General features: G+C 39.7%; 1 protein-coding gene across 3 annotated transcripts in view; it reads right to left on the bottom strand.

Moving 5' to 3' along the window:
* Positions 1-20,970, bottom strand: part of rerea (arginine-glutamic acid dipeptide (RE) repeats a) — a 615,654-nt gene that overhangs the window by 510,597 nt on the left and 84,087 nt on the right. The gene's annotated exons all lie outside the window — the stretch shown is intronic.

The following is a 20,970-nucleotide window of genomic DNA, read 5'->3' as shown; positions in this document are numbered from 1 at the left end:
AGGGTCCAGAAGCCAATGGTCATAAGTGTATTACACCTTCTAACTGAAGAGTAAATTCTGCTTTTATATCAGATCAATGAGCAATTAAGAATAGGTGCTTCTCTTTAAGATTAATTTTCAGTGCAGCCCTGGTAGCAGTATAAATGTAGGCTAAATCCACAAAACAGGTTAACCTCAACTCTGAGATTCCATTATATAAAGCATGTGCACTGGAAAGCACACTTCACAGATGTCAACCCTGTAGCATAAGTGCACGCTTAAAAGCACTTCTCTATATTTACAATAACAGCTCCATCATTTTATTTTCTTACAAATAGGAGAGTGTCCATTCACACACTGAAGCCTGCAATTAATTTCCTACTTTATCCTTTATATTTTCCAAGAGGAATGCCTTGCAGCAGAGGAATAAAACAACACATGCTGCTTGATCGAATTGTTGCTACCAGGCAGTATTTTCCAATTGCAGTTGATGTACATTTCGCAGTCAAATCAATTATATTGGCTCAAAGCATTGAGAAATTTAGCTTTAAGTAAACCATTGAATACTAAGCTGTATCAAATACCATTGATAAAACACAGCTTAAAGTAAGTACAGAGCACTAGCATAATTGTCATGATCCATAACGGGGGGGGGGGGGGGGGGGGTGCCAATGCACAAGAGATAAGAGCAGAATTAAGCCATTCAGCCCATCAACTCTGCTCCACCATTCTATCATGGCTAATTTATAATCCCTCTCAACTCCATTCTCCTACCTTCTTCCCGTAACCTTTGACGCCCTTACTAATCAAGAACCTTTCAACCTCCACTTTAAATATACCCAACATGGCCTCCACAGCGGCCTGCTAAAGAAATTCCTCATCTCTGTTCTAAAGGGGCATTCTTCTATTCTGAGGCTGAGTCTTCTGATCCTAGACTCACCCACTATAGGAAAATTCATTCACACATCCACTCTATCTAAGCCTTTCAATGTTGGATAGGTTTCAACAAGATTCCCCCCACCCCCCATTCTTCTAAACTTTAGCAAAAATAGACGTGAAAGAAGAGAATGAACCAAATGATGGAGGGAAGTTGGAAAGCTGAAGTTTGGTTTTGCCTTACAGTGTCCACACTACATGGAATATATCCACCAACAAATGCTCAATCTTAAGAATCTTGATATCAGGCCCAGTGAAAAATATTTTTCTCGTTTACCATCACAGAAACAAGAGGGGTGCAGATATCTGACTCAAGAACAGATCATAAGACATAGGAATAGAATTATGCCATTCCACCAAGTCTGCTCCATCATTCCTTCATGGCTGATTTATTATCCCCATCAAACCCATAACGGGGGAAGGGAGGGATAATTGCACAATTGAGCAGTGTGTAGTTTTTCCTATCAGGTTTAACTTCAAAATTAACCACTCAAGTTCAGAGAATCTCACATAGAAAGTCAAACTACAAATTCTGCTTCCTGAAAATACCTGAACAATAACAAGGAAGAACGGACTTAAATGATGGAAACTGGTCTGTTCTAGCAAAACAAAACACAACCTTCAACAGTAAACATCGACTGTGATTGTTACACAGAGTAGCTGACTAGAACAGCATGGCACAAGTACTATACAAAATATCAAATGGCTTTGAACTGTGGACATACTGACTCACTGTGGGATAAATTCAAGGTGGAAAAAGAAATCATAATTGGAGTTGTGAATTTGTAAAATAAACTACAAGCAAACACAATTAATAATTAATAATTTTATGAATCATTCAAACTGTTACTCGGATTGGATGGAAGATGATAACACACAGCAAACTATATAGAGAGCTTCCAGGTTAGAAGTATAATTTACTGACAAAAAAATAAACTGGTTCTGCCCTGTGAACAATGACTCTATTACAAGAGGATACATTCAGAGGAACTGTATTCTCTAGTAGAGCCATTGTTCACAGGGGAGACCAATGAGAGAAAAAAAACAGAACAAATAAACTCCTAAAATCAACATATTATATGATATTTGAACTGTCCGTTGAAAAAATAAATTCTCCTCAGAAGTGAACAAACAGAATGGATTTCCAACTCAACATAGGTCAGAAAATTAGACTGAAGGAGGGACTGAAGTGTAACTGATTTGAGAAAAATTGAAATGCACTCAGTGGCCACTTTATTAGGTACCTCCTGTACACCTGTTCATTAATGCAAATATCTAATCAGCCAATCATGTGGCAGCAACTCAGGCATGATCAAGAGGTTCTGTTGTTGTTCAGATCTAACATCAGAATAGGGAAGAAATGTGATCTAAGTGACTTTTGACGGTGGAATGATTGTTGGCGCCAGACAAGGTGGTCTGAGTATCTCAAAGTACTTGCTTCCTTGATTTTATGCGCAACAGTCACTAGAGCAGGGATTCCCAACCTGTGATCCATGGACACCTCTGTTAATTGTAGGGGTCAGAGTTTACAGAGAATGGTGAGAAAAGCAAAAAAAATCCAGTGAGTGGCAGTTCTGTGGACACAAATGCCTTTGTTAATGAGAAATGGCCAATTTGGTTCAAGTTGACAGGAAGGCTATAGTAACTCAAATAACCACACGTTATAACAGTGAACAGAGGAGCGTCAGTGGATGCACAGAATGTTGAACCTTGAAGTGGATGAGCTTCAGCAGCAGAAGACCAAGAACACACATACACTCAGTGAGCACTTTATTAGATATAAAAAGGCCTCAGATTGATATGGGCTTGAGCCATTATTGGATGACTCCAAGGCTGGGTAAGAAAAATGTGAAATCAGGCAAGGAAATGGAGTTGATGTCAACAATCAGATCAGCAGGAGAGCCTTAAAGAATCATGTATAGATAATTTAGCCACAATAGTCATATGGGATCTCACTTTTAGGGATAACTTCTTGTTTTGAACATTAAATGAATTCAATGACTTCTGAAGCACAATTAATAGGGAGACAGACAAGTTTATTCTTGAACTTCATGAGCTGCGAGTTAAACAGTTGTGAGAGGGAGAGGAAACCATGAAAGGAAAACCTGGCAGAATCTGTTAGTAATTCCAATACTCATTCTAATCCACTATTTGGCAAAATGGTACTCACTAATACCAGTCATACATAGTCTGTACAAACTTTTAAAATAAGCTTGCCCTCTTTATATGAAAGCTCAGAGCTAATCTGTAAAACATTGACACCTTGCATTCATATAATACTTTCATGAATAAGCTATTCAAGGTGATCCAATTCAAAAAAACTGCAGAGCTATACCAATTGATTTAGACAGGACAAGAAAGTGCAGTTGAAAAGATGTTAGGAGGCTGTAAGATGCTGGGCAAGAAGAAAAATGGCAGGCAGGTTTTGAAAAATAACTGAAAACACTACAAATACTTCCCTTGGAGAGAGTAACAGAGTTAACATTCCAGCTATCTGATGTCTCATCAACAAATGCAAGATTACTTTCCTGGACCCTGTCTCAATATCTCTCTCAAAATATAGAAAAATAGTCAAGGTTATTTTATTAACAAAGTACATAAATGTCACCATATACTACTTTGAGAATCATTTTCTTGAAGGCATTTACAGGAAAATAAAGGCATACAACAGAATTAATGAAAAACTATACATAAAAAGACTGACAAACAACAAATGTGCAAAAGGAGGCAAATTCTGTGACTTAAATTAACAAAAAATGACAAAATGACTTACTTTGGCTTTTCATGGTGAGATAGTGTGCCTACAATTCAAACCAGGACACTAGCAAATTCCACAATAAACAAAATTTCAATAACATTGTGGCATTTATCATTAAGGACCCTCACTATCCAGGAATCCTCTTATTACTACCCTCAGGGAGCAGCACAGGAGCCTAAAGACACACACACTTAACAGCTTCTTCCACTCCAACATCAGATTTCTGAATAGTCCATGAACAATACCTCATAATTTTGCTCTTTTTGCACTAATTTTTTCATATTGTAACTTTGCTTTTTTAAAGTATTGTACTGTACTGCAGCTGCAAAACAACAAATTTCATGACATGTCAATAATAAACCCAATTCTGATTCTTCTGAGCATATGGTCACATGATAACATTCTTGAAGTTAAACCAACCAATATTCAAAATAACACATACCATGAATCAGCAAAACTGGAAACCCAAAATACTCAGAACAAAGGGGGGTGCTTTATTTTGGCAGCAAGTCCTTCAGATTTTTAAAATTTATTCATTTACGAGACGTGGGCATCGCCAGCCAAGCCAGCATTTATTGTCCATTTAGTTGCCCTTGAGAAGGTGGTGATGAGCTGCCTTCTTGAACCACTGCAGTCCCTGTGGTGTAGGTACACCCACTGTGCTGTTAGGGAGGGAATTCCATGATTCTGACCCAGCGATAATGAAGGAATGGTGATATGACTCCAAGTCAGGATGGTGAGTAACTTCGAGGTGCATTTCCAAGTGGTAGTGTTCCCCGGTGTCTGCTGTTCTCATCCTTCTAGATGGTTGTGGTTGTGGGTCTGGTAAGAGCTGCCTTAGAAAGTTTGATGTGTTGCTGCAGTGCATCTTGCAGATAGCACAAACTGCTGCAACTGTTTGTCAATGGTGGAGGGACTGGATGCTTGTGGAAGGGGTACCAATCAAGTGGGCTGCCTTGTACTGGATGGTGTCGAGCTTCTTGAATGTTGATGGAGCTGCACTCATCCAGGCAAGTGGCGAGTATTCCGTTACACTCCTGACCTAGGCCTTGTAGATGGTGGACAGGCTTCGGGGAGTCAGGAGGTGAGTTACACGCTGCAGGATTCCTAGCCTTTGACTGGCGCTGGTAGCCACAGTGTTTATATGGCTAGACCAGTTCAGTTTCCTGTCAATAGTAACCTCCAGGATGTTGATAGTTGGGGATTCAGTGATGTTGATGCCACTGAATGTCAAAGGGTGATGGTTAGAGCCCACACGAGGAAATCTGCAGATGCTGGAAATTCAAACAACACACACAAAATGCTGGTGGAACACAACAGGCCAGGCAGCATCTATAGGGAGAAGCACTGTCGACGTTTCGGGCTAAGACCCTTCGTCCTGACATTGTTGAAAGTCATTGTTGAAGCAGCTGAAGATGCTTGGTCCTAAGACATTTCCCTGAGGAACTCCTTCACTGATATCCCTGAGGTTAAGGTAGTTGACCTTCCTTTGTGTTAGGTATGATTCCAACCAGCAGAGGGGTTTCCCCCTTAACTCCACTGACTCCATTTTAACCTGGATACCTTGATGCCATACTCAGTCAAATGCTGCCTTGATGTCGAGGGCTATCACTCTCACCTCACCTCTGGTATTTAACTCTTTGGTCCATGTTTGGACCAAGGAAGTGATGAGGTCAGGAGTTGAATGGCTTTGGCGGAATCCAAACTGTGCATCCATAAGCAGTGCCAAGTAGGTGCTGCAGGATAGCACTGTTGATGACCCCTTCCAATACTTTGCTGATGATTGAGAGTAGGGTGATAGGGCGGTAATTGGCTGGGTTGGACTTATCCTGTTTCTTGTGTACAGGACGTACCTGGGCAATTTTTCATTTGCCGGGTAAATACTGGTGGTGTAGCTGTACTGGAATGGCTTGGCTAGTGGTGTGGCGAGTTCTGAAGCACAAGTCCTCAGGACTATTACCAGGTTGTCTACCGCTTTCAGCTGTTTCTTAATATCATGTGGTGTGAATCAGATTGGCTGCATACTGACATCTGGAATGCTGAGGACTGCTGGAGGAGGCCAAGCTGGATCACCTACTTGGCACTTCTGAGTGAAGATTGTTACAAATGCCTCAGCCTTATCTTTTCTGGGCTCCTCTGTCATTGAGGATGGGGATATTCATCGAGCCTCCTCCTCCAGTGAGTTGTTTGATTATCCACCACCATTCACAGCTGGATGTGGCAGGACTACAGAGCTTAGATCTGACCCGCTAGATGTGGGACCACTTAGCTCTGTCTATTATTTCTGCTCATGGTGTTTGGCATGCAAGTAGTCCTGTATTGTGGCTTCACTAGGGAGGCACCTCATATTGAGGTATGCTTGGTGTTGTTCTCAGCATGCCCTGCTGCACTCTTCATTGAACCAGGGTTGATCCCCTGGCCTAGTGGTAATGCTAGAGTTGGGGATATGCCAGGCCATGAGGTTACAGATTGTAGTCAAGTATAATTCTGCTGTTGCTGATGGCCCACAGTGCTCACAGATGCCCAGTCTTGAGCTGTTCAAAGTCTATCCCATTTAGTACAGTGGTAGTGCCACATAACATGGTGGAAGGTTTCTCCAATGTGGAGACAGGATTTAGTCTCCACAAATGCTGTAGGATGGTCACTTCTAGGAATGCTGTCATAGACAGATGCTTCTGCAGCAGGCAGGTTGGTGAGAATGAGGCCAAGTGTGTCTTTTCCTCTTGTTGGTTCCTTCACCACCTGCTGTTGTCCAGTCTAGTAGCTCTGTCCAGTAGGACCCGGCCAGCTCAGTCTGTGGTAATACTACTGAACCACTCTTGGTGATGGACATTGAAGTCCCCCACCCAGAGTATGTTCTGTGGTCTTGACACCCTCAATGCCTCCTCCAAGTGCTACTCAACATGGAGAAGTACTGATTCAGCGGCTGAGGGAGGACAGTACATGGGAATCAGCAGGTGGTTTCCCCTGCCCATGTTTAACCTGGTGCCATGAGACTTCATGGGATCCAGAGTTGATGATGAAAGTTGCCAGAGTCCCTCTCTACTGTATACCACTGTGCCACCACCTCTGCTAGGTCTGTCCTGCCAGTGAGACAGTACATACCCAGGAATGGTGATGGTGGAGTCCCGAATGTCAACTGTAAGGTATGATTCTGTCAGTACAACTATGGGTCAGGCTGTTGCTATGAGACAGCTCTCCCAACTTTGGCATAAGTCCCCAGATGCAGCTGCCATTTCCAGTGTCAAGGTCGATGCCGGATTGTCCATCCAAGTTCATTCAGGTAGCTGGGTTGATGGGTGATCAGTCCCGATGTAATCCTAATTGGTTGCAATTTTTTCAGAGCCTCTTGTCAAGCTGTGGTATTATCCTTCTGCAGCTTTAGTGCTTCATTCTGATATTTCCACATCTGCGCCGGTCAAACTAGCCTCTTCAGCAATCTTCCTCAATTACTCCATAATGGTGCACCCTATTCTATTATAACTTCATTTTTGTGCTATGGTTCATGTCAGTCACAACTGCCTTCAGCTACATCTGGTGTCTGACAGATATGAACTTCATTTGTAGTGTCTCCAAGTTTGCCTATAATAAATCTTTGGCACCTTCATTATAGTAGTACATCTATCTTCTTATGATGGATTACAATTGCCCTACTACCCTTTTTCTTGTATTTCTGATTTTACCAGTCCTTCTGTTATTGAGAGTCGTGTTCTAGTTCATATATGCCCAAGTCTCTGCACTGGGCTGCTCATCAACCATGTGGCTTTGGGGAAAGCCAACATGATCAAATTAGGGGCTGACTCTCACAAATTAACTTTCACAGCTTTCTCTTCCTGTTACACTATGCAAAAGAAATCAAACTGCCAATCCTTTGGGAACTGGCAACATTACCTGCTGTGAGGTGCCATACTTTGTCTGCCATCAATAAATCAAATGACATAGCCCACAAACTATTAACAAACAAGAGAAAATCTGCAGATGCTGAAAATCCAAGCTAACAATTGACCAATTAAGTTTCCCAAAAAATTCTGTTTTTACATCTTCTTTCTGCTCTGGTTTATCTTCATAAACAACTCAAGGTACAATGTAAATACTTCCATCCAATGGAACATAAAACAAAGAACTTTACAGCACAGCAGCGCAGTACAGACTGTTCGGCACACACTCTTAAGATCAATCTAACACTTCCTTCCCATATAGCCTTCTATTTTTCTATCATCATGTGCCTTCCTCGGAGTCCCCTAAATGCCCCTAATGTATCTGTCTTTACCATCACCCTGGCAGCCACGCAGCACTACCACCACCACCACCCACTCATCCAACACTTTCTGTGTAAAAATTTTTTTTATCTCTGACAATCCCACCATACTTTCCTCCAAACAGCTTGAATCATGCCTCCTCGTATTAGCTATATCCGCACTGGAGAAAAAGTCTCTGGTTATCCACTTGACCTGTGTCTCCAATGTTCTCATTCTTTAGATAAATTATTTGCTTGGAAATCCAGCTGCCAAGGAATCTCCATTTTCTTCCACTATATGTGACCTCAATTACACAGCTTACTATCTAAATTGAGAGGGGTCATGCCTAGCATTCAGTGTTGTGATTCTTGCATGGCACAAACATCATTGTTATATCAGCTAGTACTACTAACACCATGTTTTGGTATCCCTCCGCATTACTGAAAAATCATCATTAATTCAAATTAGCAAGGATACTTCATTAAAACAAAAGCTCAGTAATGGGTATCATTATTCCTGTCATGGCTTTCTTCCTAACCAGTAAATTCCACACTAAACCACAAAGTTTGACACAATTCTATAATACAAACACCTATACCACATACCTGCAGTCCAATGAAGACCATAAAACATAGAAACAGAATTAGGCCATTCAGCCCATTGAGTCTACTCCATCATGGCTGATTTATTACCCCTCTCAATCCCATCCTCCAGGCTTCTCCCAGAAATCTATGACACCCTTAATAATCAAGAACCCATCAACCTCCACTTTAAATACACTTGCTGATTAGCCTCCACAACCATCTGTGGCAATGAATTCCACAGATTTGTCACCCTCTGGCTAAAGAAATTCCTCATTTGTTCTAAAGGGATATCCTTCTATTTTGAGGCTGTGCTCTCTGTTCTAAAATATCTCCACTATAGGAAACATCCTCTCCGTAGCCACTCTATCTTGGCCTTCCAATATTCAATAGGTTTCAATGAGATCCCTCCTCATTCTTCTTAAGTCTAGTGAGTACAGGCCCAGAGTCATCAAACACTCCTCATACGTTAACCCTTTCTTTCTCGTGAATATCCTCTGGACCCTCTCCATTTAAACACACTAGAAAATTTATTATACCACAGTGAAAGAAAATGTGAAATAGAATCTCTTGTACGAAAAGAAATTTTAAAGATCCTTCTTCTCTACTTGGTAATGTATCGCAACTGTCAGAATTCCTTAACGCAAATAATTTCTTTTCTCCCCAATGCAATTATCAAATTCTATAATTTCTACCATTGAGAAGACAGAAAAGTAACAACCAAACACCATCAAAGCTTGGTGGCAATCTGCGTTAAACATCAAGGTACACAAGTAGTTCTGAGATAAAGCTTATAAAGATTATTCAAATTGCTGCCTTATCCTTATAACGGCATTTCCTAGATCCCACCACATCATGGATACCAAACCCTTACTATATTGTTGCCTTAAGCAAAGCATCTCACCTCACATCACTGTCATTAGTCTTAGTTCTACATCCAGTAACATACTTAAGACTATATAGATCTGTATTCATTACGTCATTTGAAAGATAAATATTAGGTGAATATTTTGGGAGAATCATCATAATCTCTAACTTACCACCTGGAGATCTTTCGTGTCACACAAGAGGGCAGAAAGTTATTAGGCTTAGCATTTCATCAAAAAGTTAGTGCAGCACTCCATCAATAAAACAAAGAAATGAAAGCAAGACAGTGTTACCACGTATTGGAGTAACAACTACGCAAATTCCTAGGAAACACAAAAAATGCAAAAAGTTTTCTTTTTATAAATTTGAAGATACACTATAGTAAAAGGCCTTTTCAGTCCAATGAGCTCATGTTGCCCAATTGGTCATGTGACCAATTAAAATACCAAGCCATAAAGAAGGAAACCGAAGCACCCAGAGGAACACACACAAAATGCTGGAAGAACTCAGCAGGCCAGGCAGCACCTATGGAAAAAAACTACAGTTGATGTTTCAGGCCGAAACCCTTCAGCAGGACTGAGGAGAAAAGGCCAAGGAGTAGATTTGAAAGGTGGGGGGGGGAGAGAGAAAAACACTAGGTAACAGATGAAACTTGGAGGGGGAGGGGAGGAGCACCAGAGGGAGGCGATGGGCGGGCAAAGTGATAACATGAGAGAGGGACAAGGGGATTGGAAAAGGTGGGGGGGTGGAGGCATTACTGGAAGTTTGACAAATTGATGTTCATGTCAACAGGTTGGAGGCTACCCAAACGGAATATAAGGTGTCGTTGCTCCAACCTAAGTGTGGCCTTATCCTGGCAGTGGAGGAGACCATGGATGGACATATTGGAATGGGAATGGGAAGTAGAATTAAAATGGGTGGATAGAGGAAACATGTGTGATCATTTAGAGAACATACAAACTCCTTACAGACAGTGGCAGATTTGAGTGGGGATGGCTGGCACTGTAATAACGTTACACTAACCATGATGCCACCATACAGCTTCATTGTCTTGCTGAAACTTTACATCCACTTAATTCATTCCACTGTACAATCTTTTTCTATCATTTATTGTTTGGAATGAACATATTAGGGTTTCTCATCACACAATGACAAGAACAAATTTTATAAACAAGTCTCCATCATCACAGTAGACAGGCAGGCTTGTCAGTCCATTAAAACAGTGGAAAAGATCACAAATTTCTCTTAATGGGAAAATCTGCTTTTTTAATCTTAATGGAGTAAAGGACACTTCATGAGCAAGAGCACCAGACTATGCACATTTCAAAGAGGTCTATAATCTAGTTATAAATTATGCAGTTATATTACTGTATTTAAAGTACAGAAATGGCAGGGTAGCTTTTCATCTCATTTTTAATGAATTCCATTAAAAAGTTCAATAAAGCTGGAAATTTCAGGATTTCTATTCATTCAATTACTAATCCCATCAAAAGAACATGTTTCAGATGCAACTTGTTCACTAATTAGCAACAATGAACTAATCGAAACATCTATAATGGAAATTATCCTGACTATTCAACATTAACTGTTAGTATCCTCATGGAAATTATTTTTACTTAAAACATCCCCAGTAACCATCGCTTCTTCTCTTCCCAAATATTATAAATCCATACCGATCAGAAGATTCTTAAATAGTACTGTACACCAAAATGTCAGCTCATTGAAAATTCACTGATGCAAAACCACAAATCTCATTTAATAGACCACATTAACAACCAAAACTGCAATTTAAAATTCTGCCATATAAAACACTATATTCTCATTTATTTAAGTGACTTGAAAGAAAACACAAAATGCATCCTACAGTAAACAGATTCTGAATTGTCAATTGCAACCCAGGGAGGAAGCCTTTGATTTAGGAGAACATAAAGCATGTTCCCAAGGTAAAAACTAGATGTAATACAAAACTAACAACGTGAACACAAAAATGAGATGTCTATATTCTTCAAAATGTTCATCTGAAAACACCTAAAATCTCCAAAGCTAAAATCTTCATCAAATGTTATTTCTGATAAACACGGTCTATGCACTAAACAAGAATGAGTATACACTTAGCAAATTAATTAAGCTGCTGAGTCTACTCGAAGTTTAAAAAGACAAACAAAGGGATGGAGCTTCAATTTAAGTTATGCGTGATGTATTTTTGCAAATAATGACATACCATGTTTTCAAAATAAAATAGCAGATGCCACTGACTAATTAAAAGAACATTGAACCAGTTAAAAATATTTTTTTTTATGTCAGCCAAGCACCATTACCAACCACAGTTTACAATTAAAATTAAGTTCACTATAAATTATTAAAGTGCGTACAGTATACCACCGAATCAGAATCAGGTTTATTATCACTGGCAGGTGACGTGAAATTTGTTAACTTAGCAGCAACAGTTCAATGCAATACGTAATCTAGCAGAAAAAAAATTATAAATAAAATTATTAATAAATAAGTAAATCAATTACGGTATACGTATATTGAATAGATTTTTTTTTAACATACAAAAACAGAAATACTGTATATTAAAAAAAAGTGAGGTAGTGTCCAAAGATTCAATGTCCATTTTGAAATCAGGTGGCAGAGGGGAAGATGCTGTTCCTCAATCACTGAGTGTGTGCCTTCAGGCTTCTGTACCTCCTACCTGATGGTAAGAGAGAAAAGGGTATGCCCTGGGTGCTGGAGGTCTTTAATAATGGACACTGCCTTTCTGAGACACTGCTCCCTACAGATGTCCTGGGTACTTTGTAGTCTAGTGCCCAAGATGGAGCTGACTAGATTTACAACGTTCTGTAGCTTCTTTCGGTCTTGTGCAGTAGCCCCTACATACCAGACATTGATGCAGCTTGTCAGAATGCTCTCCACGGTACAACTATAGAAGTTTTTGAGTGTATTTGTTGACATGCCAAATCGCTTCAAACTCCTGATAAAGTACAGCCACTGTCTTGCCTTCTTAATGACTACATCAATATGTTGGGACCAGGTTAGATCTTCAGAGATCTTGACACCCACTAATTTGAAGCTGCTCACTCTCTCCATTTCTGATCCCTCTATGAGGACTGGTATGCGTTCCTTCATCTTACCCTCCCTGAAGTCCACAATCAGCTCTTCCATCTTATTGACATTGGGTGCCAGGTTGTTGCTATGGCACCATTCCACTAGTTGGCATATCTCACTCCTGTACGCCCTCTCATCACCACCTGAGATTCTACCAACAATGGTTGCATCGTCAGCAAATTTATAGATGATATTTGAGCTATGCCTAGCCACACAGTTGCGTGGGCTATGCACACACACCACGAGGTGCGCCAGTGTTGATCATCAGCGAAGAGGGTATGTTATCACTAATCCACACAGACTGTGGTCTTCCGGTTAGGAAGTCGAGGATCCAACTGCAGAGGGAAGTACGGAGGCCCAGGTTCTGCAACTTCTCAATCAGGATTGTGGGAATAATGGTATTAAATGCTGAGCTATAGTCGATGAACAGCATCCTGATGTAGGTGTTTGTGTTGTCTAGGTGGTCTAAAGCCATGTGAAGAGCCATGGAGATTGCATCTGCCATTGACCTATTGTGACAATAGGCAAATTGCAATGGGTCCAGGTCCTTGCTGAGGCAGGAGTTCAGTCTAGTCATAACCAACCTCTCAAAGCATTTCATCACTATCAATGTGAGTGCTACCGGGCGATAGTCATTAAGACAGCCCACATTATTCTTCTTTGGCACTGGTATAATTGTTGCCTTTTTGAAGCAAGTGGGAGCTTCTGCCCATAGCAGTGAGAGGTTAAAAAAAGTCCTTGAATACTCCCACTAGTTGGTTGACACAGGTTTTCAGAGCCTTACCAGGTACTCCATCAGGACCTTCTGCCTTGCAAGGGTTTACTCTCTTTAAAGACAGTCTAACATTGGCCTCTGAGACAGAGATCACAGGGTCATCAGGTGCAGCAGGGATCTTCACTGCTGTAGTTGTGTTCTCCCTTTTAAAGCGTGCATAGAAGGTGTTGAGTTCATCTGGTAGTGAAGCATCGCTGCCATACATACTATTGGGTTTCACTTTGTAGGAACTCTGTCTTGCAGTCCCTGTCAGAGTTGCCGTGCATCTGATATCGCCTCCGACCTCGTTCAAAATTGTCTCTTCATCCTTGAAATAGCCCTCCACAAATCATACTGGTTTTCTGGTACAGGCCTGGGTTGTCAGACTTGAATGCCACAGACCTAGCCTTCAGCAGACGACGTACCTCCTGGTTCATCCATGGCTTTTGGTTTGGGAATGTACAGTCAGTCTTTGTAGGCACACACTCATCTACACAGGTTTTAATGAAGTCGGTAACAACTGCAGCATACTCATCCAGATTCAAAGATGAATCCCTGAATACAATCCATTCCACCGATTCAAAGCAGTCCTGTAGTCGCTCCTGTGCTTCCCTTATCCAAACATTCTGGGTCCTCACTACTGTTGCTGCAGTCTTCAGTCTCTGCCTATACTCAGGGAGTAGAAGTACAGCTAGGTGATCGGACTTCCTGAAGTGAGGGCGTGGAACAGCACGGTAGGCATTCTTGATGGTGGTGTAACAATGGTCCAGTGTGTTGTTTAATCTGGTATTGCAAGTGATCTGTTAATGGTAATTGCTTAGTGATTTTTTCCAGACTGGCCTTGTCAAAATCTCCCAAATCGATGGTGAAGGCGTTAAGGCCAATTCATACTTCTGCGTCAAATCTACGCCGTAGGTATGGCGTAGCCACGTATCCTACACAGTAGCCTGACGTGCACTTCCCCAAAAATGTAACTACATGTCGTGGTGACGCAGACTGCAACAACTGTGATTGATCTGCTTGGTAGCATTGCATTTCCTCCTACGCATTTCTGGTTGCTTGAACCAAATAGTCAAATCTACCTGCTGACATCCGAAAATATTTGAAATGCATTTCTTCGTCCATGTCTCTCATTGGCCGGACAAGCAATGAAAATTCACCTTCCTTCTGCCTCAGTCCGTTCAATGGTCGTACACACCATCTCCTCCAACGTCTTCTCTCTTTTCTGCGTTGCAGTAATTTCAATAAAAGTAACTCTTGTTCAACATTTATTAGCTTCTACTCCAACATGATGCGCTCAATTTCAGTCGCCATTGTTTGAATTACACAAAGAAACTCAACACAGTGGCATAGAAACCCCACCGTGAACTAGTGTTTTGGCGCTGAATTGCAGAGCAACGCAGACACACCAACGCTCAAGTATAAATGTTCACAACAGTGTAGGCCACTTGCATAGGCTACAACGTAGAGCCTACGCAGAAGTATAAATCAGCCTTTAGGGTACGCTGTTTTGTGCATGCTGATCTCATTGCTCAGATCATCTAAAGCCTGCTTGATATTGACCTGAGGTCGAATGGAAACTGCTACCAGAATGATCCCAGAGAATGACCCCAGAGAACTCCCGTGGTAAGTAAAAAGGACAACACTTTACTGCTAGACATTCCAGGTCTGGTGAACAGAATTGGGACAGCACTGATATATTTGAGCACCAAGAAAAGCTGATCATGTGGCATACTCCTCCACCTCTGCTTTTGAGAGACTGTATAGATCTATCCTGATGATGTATAGTAAACCCGTCCATCTCAATTGCTGCATCCCATATGGAAGAGGTTAGCCAGGATTCCATGAAACAAAGGACACACGCGGTCCTAATGTCCCTCTGATTCTGCACCCTGGCTCTGAAATCATCGATCATCAACTGCATGTTTGCCAGCAAGACTGTCGGTAAAGGGAGTTTAAAACCCCATTTCCTTAAACATACTTGTAATCTCCTAATCTTCACCCACACTTTCTCCAAGGTTGTCTCCATGGGCCCTTCCAACCACAGACTGTGTTGTTTCCGCCAGTTTTACACAGCGATAGTTCGTTTAAATGCATTTTTTGTTGACTGTACTGACCTTGGAAGCAGTTGTGCTTTTTAGTTGTAACAGTCTGAAATGGGAATATTTAATCACATCCATTGAGAGTACTGCTGCTACTCCAGTCGCACCTAGGCGCCCCTGAAGTGTATACAGGTGTCCCCTAGAACATTCCTATGAAACCTTTCTTAAGCTGAAATGACATAAAGCAAAGAACCATTAATTTATATGGGAAAAATTTACATAAAAGTGAAAATCCTCTTTGAAATGCGAAAACAGGTTACTAATGTAGGTCTTTTGTAAAAGCGAAGTGGCGTAAAGTGAACATTCGTAAAGCGGGGGATACCTGTACCACCCTGAGATTCATTTTTTTGTCAACTAACGTGCAAAAGACTACAAACTCTGCAAATACAAGAAACAGGAAAAATAATAACAATTATTATTAATAAGAAATAAATATCAAGAACATGACTTGTAAAGTCCTTAAAAGTGAGTCCACAGAATGTGGATGTCTCTCTGATGGGTGATCAAATATATCCACTGAACAACAGCCATGGACACCCAGATGTTATTTTTGGGTGGGGGAGAGGAGAATAAAGCAAGATCACACTACCTAACATCATCCATCAACTTCCTCTAAAAGTGTGAGTGCATCAGATGAGAAAAGACTTAACTGTAATGGTCACTGAAACCATAATTGTAACTCAAATCATGAAAAATAGCTATTCAGAAATAATGAACATTCCCCAGTACATCGAGAGTTCTATCAGTAAGGAATTGAGGTGAAAAGGTAGAAAATTAAATTAGGTTTCTGTAAATCTGAGATTTCCCACATGTAAAAGGTTGAGGTGTTAAGCAGAAATATCTGGGGAGGGCCATTCAGTGCCAAGATAGCAACAACCTCATTAGTGACTCTGCACATAAACAAGAAATAAAAGAATGTATTTAACAATGGAAGTTTTGCATGTTAAAATTGATCACCAGAGCACTAGTACGAAACTGAGAAAAATGACATAGCCACAACAGCTTAAGTTACTGCAATTACTGCAGAACAGAATAAGAGCTCCAAGATCAAAATAATTCCCAGGTAATGTGTCCAATTCTCCTACACTCAGCGGAAACCGGAATAATGTCCGGTAGTGAGATTCCTGGAATAACTAGCAATTACTTTGCACCTCCGTATATATGGCATTCAAAAGAACTTCTGCAGTTAAAATGAAAATTAAACAGGATTCTTGAACTAATATTTATACTTACTAAGTATTCCAATTTTTCTCCTTTGGTTTTTAACATTAAATTCTTTCTTTAGATAGTATTGTGCTCAGAGTGCAATACTCATTTCAAAGGCATACAAATCCCAAAAAACTTGTTTCATGCATAACGAGGACTTAGTTGTTCTCGAGCCGCACTTGCTGAAAATACACATCTTTGCACAACAATTGAGGAAAGAGTCAGCTTTGCAGACACTACCCACCCTGCAAACTACCTTTTCCAAAGTTTCCTTTTGAAAAACGCTATAGGGCTATTAAAACAAAAACCTCTTGTCATCTTACAAATTTCTTCCCCCAGGCAGTTAATCTGATCAATCATTCTATTTCTCCACCCCTCATCCTCCTCTGTTATCTTAGTCACTGCACTGTAAACACTTTAAACCACTTTTTGTAATGCTGTTTACATTGTAAACACACGCTGGTATTTATATATTAATGCACATTTTATTCCATAATCTACACATTAACCTCTTTATAATTGTTGAATGTTGTTTTTGTTGCATGTTGCACCAGCACACCACAGCAAATTCCTAATATATGTCAAAGTATATGGCGAATAAAGTTGAGGATCACATTAGTAATCATCCTCCCAGATCTCACTGGTGCATTGGGCAGCAACCTTGACATTTCTTTAGTGTTTGTTGTCTGTTTTACAAGGCTGAGTTGCTAGTTTGACTTTCAACCCAACACAGCTGGAAAGCATGCAAGGAACTGTCCGTAGTTGAAACCAGGACCGCTAGCCCCAAAATCCAGTGCGGATGCCCTTACACCACCGGCCGGCTCTTGATCACTTCTGATAATCCTTTAATAGTCACCATGGAAGTTCATATATACATAATGGTTACTAAGACAAAATGGTTAAAGGGAGTGAGTACCCACAGAAGCAGAGTCCAGCAAACCCACTAACCCAGAGAGAGAAATGACACTGTAAAACTTCTCCTTTAAAAAAGCTATTCAATTAGTCCCATTCTCCAGCTCCTTCCACATAGCCCCATAAATTTGAACTTTTCAAGTATACTTCCAAATAACTTTCAAAAGATTAATATGGAATCCAATTCCATTAACTTTCTGATGGTAAATCAAAACCTCAGCAAGTGGCTCCCTGTGTATGATAGTTTAGCAAAATCTCACTTCAAAATACAAATACATCTGTGACACTGACTTTATGATATAAACATCCAAATGTGCTGTATTTTAGGCATGGTTTTCAAAGCAACTTTCAAAGGCTCTTCATCTCATATTGCTGATATTTATTGCTTATTTTGTTTTTCTTTGTCTTTTGGTATTTGCATAGTTTGTCTTTTGCACATTGGTTGTTTGCCTGTCTTCTTGTGTGCAATTTTTCATTGATTTTGGCACCAGGGTAGCATAGCAGTTAGCATGACGCTATTGCAGCTTAGGTCATTCCAGAGTTCAGAGCTCAATTCTGGCACCATTCTGTAAGGAGTCTCTGTCTGTCCTCTCTGTGGATTGCCTGGGTTTTCTTTGGGTCCTCTGTATTCCACTCACATCCCAAAGACGTACCAGGTAGGTTAATTGGTCATTGTAAATAGTCCCATGATTAGGTTAGGGTTAATCAGGTTTGTCAGCGGTTGCTGGGGCAACATGCCTCAAAGGGCCAGAAGGGCCAATTCTGTGCTGCATCACTAAATAAATAAAAATAAAAAGACTCTAATGTATTTCTTTGTACTTACTATGGATGTCCGCAGGAAAATTAATCTCAGGGTAGTATACAGTGACATATACGTACAGTACGTTACGTTGATAATAGATTTACTTCAAACATTACAAAACTATTTTCAAATGGGTTGTATAAACATAATTGTACAATATGTGAAAATCAGATATTGTCGAACCCATTTTAGTCATCAGTAAAAAACATGTACCTCATGAGAAATCATGAAGTAATCAGTGACCATCAGTAAATTGAAAGTGTAGTTTGAAACCCTTCTTTTAAAATTCTGTGTGGGTGAAACAGCCGTAAGTAGCTATTGAAGACTTATTCTCTATAGAACAGATGCGCTTAGATCTTGGCTTTTTTCCAATGTAGCTATTTAGTTAAAATCCAAAACGCAGATTGAACAGTTCAATTCAAACATTGTAGTAATTCACAAAGTCCCAACAGGTGTTCCAGTCTGCACATTAGAGTAAAGCAGCATCACAGGCCAATATTAAATCGATGATCAATATGCTTTGCAACTCCATACTGGTACTACCAAAAAGAAAGGCCCTTAATTTTTACCAATATGTTGAATTTTTGCTGGGTGAAATTTTAGTTACTCTCTCTGGAAATGAATAAACAGTTGATGTTTTAGGTCAAGACCATTCATCAGGACTGGAGAGCAAGGGGTCCAGTCCCAATGAAGGGCCTCAGTCTGAAACTTTAACCGTTTAATCACTTCCATAAATGCAGCCTGACCTGCTGAGTTTCTCCAGCATTGTACGTGTTGCTCTGGACGTCCAGCATCTGCAGAATCTCGTATTTGATAGCTTTGCTGAAAATACACATTTTTGGACAACCATTTTGAAATGAATCTTCAAAATTATTCTAATGAAATTATTAACATTTACTAAGAGTACAGCATTCCTAAGTTTACATCTTTTAAAGACAACCCTAATATAAATAGAAAAAAATCACCGTGAAGTATTAATCGATATTTGATGAATTATTACATGAAATTTGTTAATTTAAACTAAGTTTCCTATTACCTGTATCTGCTGAATATTAGTTGAATATTATTATAACAGACTGCAGTTCTATTCTGTTGATATCCTTTGCATCAATAAAAGCAAAATGGGAGAAGCATTCATCTTTAATGTATTGAAGATGCATTTCACCAAACTTAAATCAATTCTTTGGGGAATATGTTTTTACTAATTTTGTTCTAATAAATGTGGAGGCCAAGTCATTAGTATATTTAAATCGGAGGTTGATAAGTTCTTGATTAGTAAGGGCATCAAAGCTTAAAAGGAGAAGGCAGGAGAATGGGTTTGAGAGGGAAAATAAATAAGCCATGATGGAATGGTGAAGCAGAGCAATGGGCCCAAAGGCCTAAATTCTACTCCAATGTCTTATGGTCTTAAATGTCTTCATTAAATGAGATGCATTTTACTTAGAACATACTTAAATGGCTATTTCCGTTTCTTTAAAAAATAGCAGAGCCTTCAGGGAACTAGTTACATAGGTTTCTACATATATGCATCAAAAATTTACAGATTCCATCTAGGTTTTGCTAACAAATTCTATAACCTCCAGTTCATCGTCTATAGTTGTATACAACAGTAGACTGTTTACCCACTTGTCTGGCATAAATTTTATGTCAATCCATTTGAAGACTGTTTCTCTTCACCATCATATGCACGATACACTTCAACTGGCATTCAAATCCTATACGGCTGGTAATGATAAATGCGCATCTTTAATCCTTTCTACGTATTCAAATGCCTGCACTTCACTCTGAATTATACTTTACTACAGTTTAGATGTCATTATTGAAATCACACAAAAAATCATTTCAACAATGTCACAAAGAGAAATCTGAACCAAATGGAAAAAGAAACTTTCGAAATAAAATCAAACTAATCTTTTATGTAAGGCACCAAGCACTTTCTTTTGTAAATGTACCTGAATCAGTGCATAAATGTTCAAATAATTCACTTCCAGGAGTAGAATATTAAAACACAGCAAATTGCTCTAACATTGCCCACATATTTCTCGTTTAAGAATTTTGTGCATTCATGATTTTGCATTGTTGTACAGGAGGAAGTATTTTGTGTACTTTCAAAGCAGATTGCTTTGGGTTCAACGGCTCAGGGTGCTATTATTTCAAATGGCTAAAAGACCAAATGTTTTAAATCTTGAAAGTCACACTGAAGGCTTTAATACAACTACAAGCAGAAGAGTGTACACTGAAGCCAGTGATACAATAAGTTACTTTGAGCTCATTCAGCCCAAATCATGAAATCTACTTTAATATAAAGATATACTCACAATGCTCACTACCTAATCTAGCAGACTACAAGTCTAGTAGACTTCTCATTACTAACATCAGAGAGGTACAAGAGCCTGAAGACACACACTCAGCGTTTCAGGAACAGTTTCTTCCCTCCGCCATCAGATTTATGTAAGTGTTCATGGATCAATCACACTGTTTTGCTCTCTTTTTGCAATATTTATTTTTATTGTTTCTTACATAACTTATAGCAATTCTATGTATTGCATTGCATTGCTACCACAAAACAACAAATTTCAGAACATGCGTCAGTGATAATAAATCTGATTCTGATTCTGGACAACATGAAAAAGTTTCAATTGGGTTATTTAACTGAAGATCCAGAAATTTAAGATTCAAATGCGAATAAAAAACTACAAATAGGAAAATCTGTAAAGAATGAAACAG

Source organism: Hemitrygon akajei, chromosome 29 (genome assembly GCF_048418815.1).
Source record: "Hemitrygon akajei chromosome 29, sHemAka1.3, whole genome shotgun sequence".
In the NCBI taxonomy this organism is placed as follows: Eukaryota; Metazoa; Chordata; class Chondrichthyes; order Myliobatiformes; family Dasyatidae; genus Hemitrygon; species Hemitrygon akajei.
This window is presented reverse-complemented; position numbering and strand designations above follow the sequence as displayed.